The sequence below is a fragment of the Panicum virgatum genome, chromosome 1N (genome assembly GCF_016808335.1).
Source record: "Panicum virgatum strain AP13 chromosome 1N, P.virgatum_v5, whole genome shotgun sequence".
Taxonomy (NCBI): domain Eukaryota; kingdom Viridiplantae; phylum Streptophyta; class Magnoliopsida; order Poales; family Poaceae; genus Panicum; species Panicum virgatum.
The window spans coordinates 54,993,119-55,003,024 of NC_053145.1; positions in this window are offsets into that span (position 1 = coordinate 54,993,119).

A 9,906-nucleotide genomic window follows, 5' to 3' on the forward strand; every position below is an offset into this window, starting at 1 on the left:
CAGCAGAAGCTATGTTTCCTCGGTGCTTGGTGAGCCAGTCCATACCGAGTATGACATCTATCCCTTTGGAAGCAAGGACTACTAGGTTGGCAAGGAATACTATCCCACTTAGGTTTATAGGGATATCTATGACACCTAAGTGGCAAGGTATATGACCTCCAGGCGAACGGGTCATTAGCGGCCTCTTAAGGGCTATAGTAGGTATATCATGCTTTTCCACAAAGTGGGAGGATATAAAGGAATGCGATGCTCTAGAGTCAAAAAGCACTGAGGCTAGAGCTGATTGGACTAGAAACTCACCGAAAATCACTCCAGGTGCATCCTCTGCTTCTTCAGCGTACACATGATTCACCTTTGCCTTGCCGAAGGACTGCTGCTGGCTCCTAGCGGGTGCTGCACGGTTGGCTTCAGTCGGCTGCTTTGGTCCTTGAACAGAGTTGGAAAAAACAGAAGGGGCGGGCTGACTGAGATATGGACAGTTGGCTTTGTAGTGTCCGGCTTCACGGCAGTGGAAACAGGTCTGCACATTGGTTACTTGACTTCCGCCAGACTGTTGGGTGCGGAAGGTACTCTGGGCCTTCACAACTGGAGCTGACTGAGCTTGCTTCTGGAGAGAACCGGGGTGCACCTTGAATGAAAAGGCACCCTGGCTCCTCTGACCTGAGTGAACCGGATACTGAGTCCTCTGGAACTTCTCCAACTGCTGGGGCCTTTTGCTTTCAAACCGACGTTTGCGCTCACTGAGTTCTACCTTCCTGTTTCTCTCGGTGGTGATAGCCCTGCTGACCATGGCATTGAAGTCACTGTGGGTGGTGACTTCAACCAAGGTCCTGATTTCAGGGTTAAGCCCACCAAGAAAAGCTTCTTGCTTCTTCTCATCATCATTAATATCCTCTGGTGCATAACGAGACAACTCTGAGAACTTATGAAGATACTCCGTCACAGTCATCCCACATTGACGAAGCTTTCTGAACTCATCCTTCTTGAGCTTCATAACACTGCTGGGAATGTGATGTTCTCTGAAGATCTTAACAAAGTCAGCACATACCATCTCGTTAGCGTTTTCATTTATTTCCCAGTAACATTGCCACCAAGCAAGGGCTGGTCCCCTTAACTGCTGTACTGCGAGCAAAACTTTGTCTCTGTCATCTACATGGACTACTTCAAGCTTCATTTCAATCTCTCGCAGCCAATCATCTGCCTCAATTGGGTTGTCAGACCCTCCAAACTTGGGTGGCTGCAGGCGGTTGAAATCTGCAATTCTACTGCCATTGCCATTAGGATGTACTGCAGGTCTAGGGTTGCCAAGATTGCCTTGAGCTTGAGCTGTGAGAATGGTCACAAGAACTTGAAGAAGTTGGTTCTGCTGCTGCAATATGGCTGCCAGATCAATGGGTGCTGGGGCACGGGGAGGTGGCGGCGGCAGGTGTCCATTTTCTGGTGCTTCTGGGGCTACATTCAGAGGGACTTGGTTTCTCGGGTTGACCTCGTCACCGTCTTCCTGAGCATGGAGTCCCTGGACTCGGCTCGAACGACGAGACATCTGCGGTCAATGAGGGATAGGGCAGGATTAGGTGACTTTCCTAGTATATTACGGGGGTAGATTTGTATATATAATGTATTTTGTACCACACAAAACACACAAGCCAATCATTCAAGCATCACATAAGCATTCATTCAACCAAGCAGGGATACATGACATGACGGATTACAACAATGCGGCTCGACTTTTAAGGGTCGGCCGGAACAACTTGACTACTGGTCCCTACGATACGGTCTTCGGGGTCTCGGTCTTCAGCTTCACGGGGTGACGCGGGAGGTGTGGGTGGCACTGATTCACCAATCCTCCTGCGTGGTTGGGCCAAGGGATACAGCGGAATTCCCTCTAGAATTGGCGGTTCCGCAGCAGTCCTGGGATGGCGTTCCTTGCGCTTGGCACGGTCCACTAGGTAGACACCCCTAAGGAGCTGACTGTGGCGGTCTGCTTGCTCCCTAAGGTTTTCTTCGGCTGCAGCAAGGCGGCTTTCAGCTTCAGCTGCTTGGGCTTCTGCCTGAGCTAAGGCCAGTTTAGTCTTACGCCAACGGGACTCCGCTCTCTCAGCACGTTGGATGAGATTTTTCACGCGCTGGTGCAGTTGGTCGCACAAATCGTCAAGGCTAAGCAAATAGGCAGACATAGCGACAACTGTGGGGTCCTTCTCGGTTCCTGCGGTGCTCTCCAAGTTGCGGATCCTCGCCGCCCAAGCAGGACGGTTACGATCCAGCGGGGGAAAGTACTTCATGGGGGTGGAATCCAAGTGCCATTCAAACATCTGGCACAGGTACCGCAGCGCCTTGCGAGCTACAAGTTGAATGGTGTCAGGCATACGGGCTCCACTGGCGGTGACGCTCCAGGGTTGCATCTCCAAGTACTTATCACTGGCGCCAATTGAAGCATCCCCTCATAAGAGAAGACTTAAATGTGTTACAAACATCAGTCCCAGGAGGCTGATGACACATTTATTACATCAGATGGTTCATTACCGTACAACTCTACGTGGTAGTGAGCAAAGAAGTGCCACTATCGCGAGGATTACAATCCACACACACACGCAATGATATTAAATATAAAAAGAAGGTCATCAGAGTCTTGCGCCATGCGGTATCTCCTGCAAGTGACCCTAATCCACAGGCAAGGCTGGGTGCAGGACGGTACCCCTACTCAACGTCGTCGGGCACAAAGTCTGGATCTTCTTCTGTAAAAATAAAGAATGGGGTGAGTACAAACGTACTCAGCAAGTCCAACCACACCAACGGAGGGGTATAAACAGAATATAATGCACAGGGTAAATCAAGGATATGGCTAGTGTTTGATTTGCGGAAAGCAATATTTTATGCAGGGGTTCATTTGAAAGCAAATATTTCCAAAACCAGTTTTTCTTTTACCGAGTAACACCAAGGGTTGATCCGCACAGGATCCAAGTTTTGAGACTGCTACCGGACTCCTCATCAGCCGTAGCACACGGCACAACTGCCGGACACATCTCCAAAACAACTCACGCCAACCCATCCCAAAGTAAACACTAGTTGTGAGACCACACCGTAACTCGCCCAGTACCGTGGGCACGGACTATTCGAATAGGTTTCAACTCTGCAGAGGTGTGCAACTTTACCCACAAGTGGGGTACCACAACACGATCACCTTAGTGTCGGTGCAGATCCCAACAAAACCTTTACCCACCTTAGCTAGACCTGACTAGCCACCACGGGATCCACCAAGGGGCCATTGACCTATCTCTGAGGTTTAACCGGGGCCTAAGTCACACAGAACATATCCCTTCTCCTTGGTCACCCATTGCTCTCAGCTCTCCTGATGGCTATCAGACTAACTAGTGGGGTTTATGCTAAGCCGTTGCCCATACAACGGTCGAGTGGTTTGTACGAAAGTTGAGTTAGGTGAGATGTAACACCAACTCGGTCCTTAGTGGTGACAAGATGGATATCTCCCTTCCTTGCTCTACCACACAGGCACAAGCACACCAAACGGCAATTCACACAGAAATGCCATCCATCCCGTCTAGACTTATCTTTTGAAAATTCCACTTTTATCCCTTCCCACACACACACATTTTCTTTGTAAAACGAGTTGAAATGTGTATAAGATCCTAAGCGTTCTAGCAACGATTAACGGCCAAACAAAATCAGACATTAATCTTGGTGGTCAAGGAATGGTTATAACAAATCAAGGGGTGGCTATCCAACCGTATTTTCAGCAAGCAAAACATATGCAATTTTGTAAAACATGCCAATAGGTTGTGTTTATAAAAAAAACTAGGACAAAAGCATGCATCAAAGGATGGGATTGAACTTGCCGTCTTCAAAGTCTTCGGGGAGGTCCTGCTCAAGGTACTGTCCTTCGGGTTCGGGGTTGCGGAACTAGTCCTCGTTCGCGGGCTCACAGTACTGCTCGTCAACGGGCTCTCCTTCGTTCACACCGTGGTCTACGTCACGTACAAACAAACACATAATCAAGGAAAAAGAAATAAAAGTTTTATCATTGAGCTCGAATCGGAAATAATTAAGATATGGAGATAGAAGTAATATATTTGGACAATTTCTTAATGGCATGGCCAAAACTATGCTAGGAAAGGCGTGGTAAAGTTTCAGGTCGATCGGAGATTGTTTGGTGCATGAAATGATAAGTTATACGGAGGTTTAGGGGTTAAATAAAGAGTTAGGGACCTATTTGTAATTATATTTAAGGAGGCAGGGGCTTGGTTTGTATTTTAGAAACTATTTGGGTCATTCTAAAAAGGGCCAAGGACTCGATTAGAATTATGTTTATATGGGAAAAGGGTCTATTTAGGAATAGAAACTTAGACGGGGTTTCTTTTGAAAAAGGGCAAAAGGGTGGGAGGTTTCTTTAGTAATTAGACTTGAGGGGAGGGGATTTCGGGCTAAAAGGCCCTGTCTTCTCCCTCCCCACGCGCTGAGGAACAGGGAAGGGAGAGGGCTCGCCGGCGGCGGCCCGATTTGGGCGCCCTGGACCACGGCGGCGGCTCGGAACAGGGGAAAAAGAGAGAGGAGGAGGGGTGGTTTGATCCCTGGCCTCACCTCGGGCCGGGGCGGAGCGAGGCGGCGGGGCGACGGGAGCGGGCGGCGGTGGCTCTGGTGGCGCGTGGCGGCAGCGCTGGCGCTAGGGAGGAGGGCTGGCGGTGGCGGAGATGGCTGTGGGGTGGAGGAGCGGCGCTGGGGGCCCTTTTAAAGGCGGGCTAAGGCGGTGGAGCGGGTAGGGGTAGGTGGCCGGCTAGCGAGGTCCACGGGCGGCCATTAATGGCGCTCGGCCGGGTTTCGCGTGTCGCGGAGTGGCGTGCGGCGGTGGCGTGGGCGTCGAGGCGTTGTTGCGCACGTGAAGTGGGCCGGCGTTGAGCGTGACAACGCGAGCGGCGAGGCGGGGCGAGCAGTGCCGCGCTGTGCGGCAGGACGGGGCAGCGGCGAACGACACGCGGCGTGGCCAGGCGCACACGTGGGCACAGCAGCGCAGCGGGGCGGCGCGGGCGGCGAGGGCGCGGCGTGCGCGTGCGCTAGCACTGCAGCGGAGCGGCGCAGCGACGTTCGGCGCGGCGGATGGTGGCGGGGCGACGCACGTGGAGGCGGCGCCGAGGCCGGGCGGCGGCGGCGAGCGGTGCGGCGTGCAGCGTGGTGCGCGTGCGCGTGGGAGAGGCAGTGTGTCTGCGTGCGGGCGGGTCGGTGCCGTGGCTCGGTGCACCGCGGCGCGGCGAGCACGTGCATGCGCACGCGTGCGTACGACCGGGCTGGGCGTGGCGCGGTGCTCGGCCTAGGAGGGGGGTTCGGGAGTGGGGCGCGCGGAGCGGACAGGGGAGACGGCGGTCGATGCCGGCGAGCGCGTACCGCGCGCGTGTGCGCGCGTAGCATCGGCGGCACGCTGCTCTGCAGCGTGGGGCGAGGTCAGGGGCCGGGCCGGGCGGCGCTAGGGGGCGCGTGCGTGGGAGCGGAGCAGAGGAGGGAGAAGGAGAAGGAGAAGGAAGGGAGAGGGAGGGAAAAAGAAAAGAAAAAAAGCGAGAAGGAAAAAGGAAAAAGGGGAAAAGAAATGGATAAAAAAGAGAAGAGGAAATGGGAAAAGGGAAAGAAAAAGGAGGGGGCGAGTGCGCGTCGGCGGCGACCGCGGCCGCGGTCGGCCACGCGCGGCGTTGGTCACGCGTGCGCGGGCCAGGGGAGGTGGGGCACGCGCTGCGCTTGCGACCAAGCGGCGCTCGGGTGCACGCGGTAGGGAGGAGGGGGAGGAAAGGGAGAGAGAAAAAGAGAAGAGAGATTCGCGGCGACGATCGCGACAGGCGGTGAGGAAAAAGAGAGGAGGGTTTGGTCGGCGTTTGAAATCGGAAGACAGGACAGCGGAAAAACTGGGAGGGAATTAGGGTTTAGGCGTAACTGAGCTCAACGATGAAAAAGAGTTTTGAAAAATATTTTTAGCGTGTGATTTATTTGGTGCATTTTTCGGGTCGTTACACCAATATGGATGGTGACCTCACAGCTTTCGGTGCCATGCTCCATGATCTCGCGACCCACGTACTCCGGACGTTCCGGAATACCAAGTCGCACAGTGGCAGGATAAAGCACCTTGGGGAATCCATCTTCGTTGATGCAGTAGGTGGTGGTCCAATCATCAGCCATCTGATTTACAAGGGTAGGGTTAGCATAACAACGATAAAGTTTAAGGAGTAATAGGGTTTCAAGTATTGACCATCCAAGGGCTCCTACGGTCATCGTTCACTACCGGTTCGCGTCCTACAGCCAAGCATGGCTCTGATACCACCTGAAGCGCCCCGACCCCAAAGATCGAGGCTAAACCATGTATTAATAACCGAAGCAAGCCTCCGGTACAATACATGTTATATCAAGTGGAGTCCAAAGTCATACAGAGCTTTATTCAACTCGTACACGAGGAGTAAAGTGACAACACAAGGCTACCACAAATAACCACAGGACAACGAATAGCATAACGACATGCAAGACTAGCTCTTCGTCCATCACGGCTCCACTCAATCAGCTTGGGTGTGGACACGATCTACTCGTAATCTTCAGGCACAAAGTCAGGATCTTCTAAAAAAAATGATCAACAAGGGTTGAGTACGAAAGTACTCAGCAAGTCCCACCTCACCCTTACGGGGAGGGAGTTACAGATTAATATGCGAATGTCCATTATTCAACTAGAATAAATAACAAATGTAGTATTAAAGGTAACCCAACCAGTCATCCATCTCAGGGGCTAGGTGGCTCAGCTAGTTGAGATGTCCACACCGTAACCTGCCCAAACCGAGGGCACGGACCATTCGAATGGATTGTACACTCTGCAGAGGTTGTACGCTTTACCCACACGCACTTCACCGTCTGGAGACGGCTCCGTCATAGCCGACACCCAGCCGTGGCTCAACCCCGACTAGTCGCCCGCAAACCCCCGGGGTCTTGACCAAACCAGGTATCACCCCAAAATATATCCACCCCGGACGACTACCGGGTTAGCCAGTGGGATTAGACTAAGGTTTGCCCATACAAACTCATGTGGTCGTACTGAAAGTAGGTTAGGTGAGATGGCACCACAACACACGGTCCTTAAGGTTCATCAGGGCAGCCACAACCATGACCAACCAAACCCGAGATGTCACCACGACAGAGCTCGGTCGCAAGTCTACCACCACGGTAGCGCATGCACCAACACATCCCATACTGCCCTTATCTCATTACCAACCCAGTTTCATCATTTAACAAGATCTGATAACATGCAGGTCTGGCAGTAAATCAACATGCAACATGGCTTCATTCAGTTGTTTCTCTCATTCTCTCAGTGTTTCATCTCATGCCATCCCTATGTCTATCAAGTTTTATTTAACCTCACTTAGGATCAATCATGGTCAACATAAAGGATCGATGAGACTTGCCTTCGCTTTCGTACGCGTCGGCGACGGCGGTCTCCTGATCTCCCGGCTCCTCTGGTTTCTCTTCTGGAATCGGTTCTACTTCGTCATACGCGGCGGAAACAGCACAACCGACAAACAACATAAGCAAACATAAACATAAAATAAAATGAGCTTGAATTGGAAACAATTTAAGATATGGGGATAGGGATAATATTTTTGGGAGATTTCCTAATGGCATGGCCAAAACTATGTTAGAAATGGCGTGGTCGGACTTGGAGGCACTCGGAGGATTTTTGGCGCACGAAATGATAGGTTAAGGAGGCGTTTAAAGGCTAAACCGTAGTTAGGGAGAGTCGTAAATAGGATGAGTGGGTAGTATATGATTTTATAGGAATTCAGGGAAAAGAATCAATGGAATTGGGGTTTATATGTATGAGATATTATGGGTACAATATAGGCCTTTGATTAATTCCGAAAATAGATTAAAACAAATAAAAGGGAGTTGCACGTGGTTAGCTAGTGGGCTGCTTGTTTATTTACGGGCTGGGCTGGTGGGCTCGCTCACTTGTGTGCTGGCTAAAACAAAAAAAAATGACACAGGAGGGAGGGGGTCACGGGGACCAGAACGACGTCGTCCCCGTTTTCCCAGTGCCGCCATGGCAGCATGCCCGAGCTCTCTGAGCTCCACGGGTACGGCGCTACCGGCCTCCATTCTCGAAGCCAAGGGTATGGTGAGAGAGAGGAGGGCAAGGGGGTTCAATCTTGGGGTCTCCCGATGGGGGTTACTGCTGAAAAAGGAGGGGACCACGGGCGGACATGGTTGGCGGCCGGCGAGCTCGTGTAGGGCTCTGTACAGGAAGGGATAGGGAGGGTCGCAGCTTGGGAGAGGTGGAGGAAGGTGTGGGGATGCTCACCGTCGAAGCAATCGAGCTGTGGTGGCCGAACACCGGAGATCGACAAGGGGTGCTGTCCTCTGTTCAGAAGCAGGGGATGAGGAGGCGGGGAAGGAGATGAGCGGCGTGGCTGGACGGTTTGGCGAGCTTGATGACGTCGCAAGCGGGGAAGGCGACGTCCGGGGGCGGTGCGACGCGTGGCTGGTTCATTGTTCCTGGCGTCAAGCTGGTGTAGCGAAAATGGCCTCTCATGCCATATTTCAATATAATGTTTTGGCGATTGATGACACACGCAACACTTGAACTAATGTGTTTGCTTAGATGATATACTCAGGCTTTTAGGTTCAAGTGATGACAAAGAGAAGAGAGGCGAAGCGACGCCAAGCAAATTACACACGTCGGTGCATTGACTTGAGCACGTCTGGGAAGTTTTAGTATCACCGGTTAAACCGACGTAAGGCAAAATGTACTCATCGGTGCAATGACAGAGATGGCCTGCGGGCTAGGGTTTGGCACCGGATGAACCGACGATAGGAAGTTTGAATACGTCGGTGCAATGGCAGAAGCAGACCAAGAAAAATGCATACATCGGATGAACCGATGATGCACCGGTTAATGGCGTCGGTGCAGTTGTCCAGAGAGTTTGTTTTTCAAGGATCAGAGGACAGTTGCACTCACCGGTTAAACCGACGCTAACATTACATACACCGGTCGATTGCGTCGGTTGATTGCCCGTACACGTAACGGCTAGTTTTCAGTGGGCAGTTTAGTATCACCGGTTAAACCGACGATGGCAATTTGGGGAGCATCGGATTAACCGGTGTTAAGCACATTTCTGGCAGCTTTTCCCCAACGGCTATATTTGCTTGTGCTGCCTATATATACCCCCAAGGCCGCACCATTTGAGTGTGCTGGAGTTCAAAGAAGTATACTAGAGCTAAAGATCATCTCCAACCACCATAGAGCTTCATTGTACATCATATAGGCTTAAGCACACTTGTTAGAGTGCTTAGTGCTTGATTAGGGATTAGTTCTTGCGAGAGCTCCCTTGAGAGAAGTCTTGCTGCGGCAAGCAAACACTTGTACTCGTCGTGTGACCCTCCGACTTGGTGTGGAGTGGCAACGACACTTTGTGCGGGGAAGGAGGCCCCTACTTGGTGTTAAAGCTCCAAGATAGTGAAGACGGTGCCGTGGTGACGCTTCGAGATAGACGGTGGCGGTGACCTCGTCTTTGTGACTTGGTGTCACTTAGCCTTTGCTTGTCGGGAGCCTTGGAGGCGTGGCAAGACGGTGATCAAGCGAAGAGACTCGGTATCACACTTGTTCTTTGTGAGCAAGTGGCCGTGGACGTAGGGAGGGACTTTGGTGTCCTAACCGAACCACGTTAAATCGTGTGTCTTGGTGTCTTCACGGGAGTTTGCATATCCTCTCCCTTACCGCTTTACTTACCGCATTACGTTTCCGCATTTACTCTTTCTTGCTTACCTTTACTTTCCTAGTTAGTTTGATTACGATTGGCTATAGGTGGCAAGTCTTTTGGGGTAAGTAGAGGGTAGCATAGATAAACCTTAGTCATAACTAGCATGTGTAGGACGTGT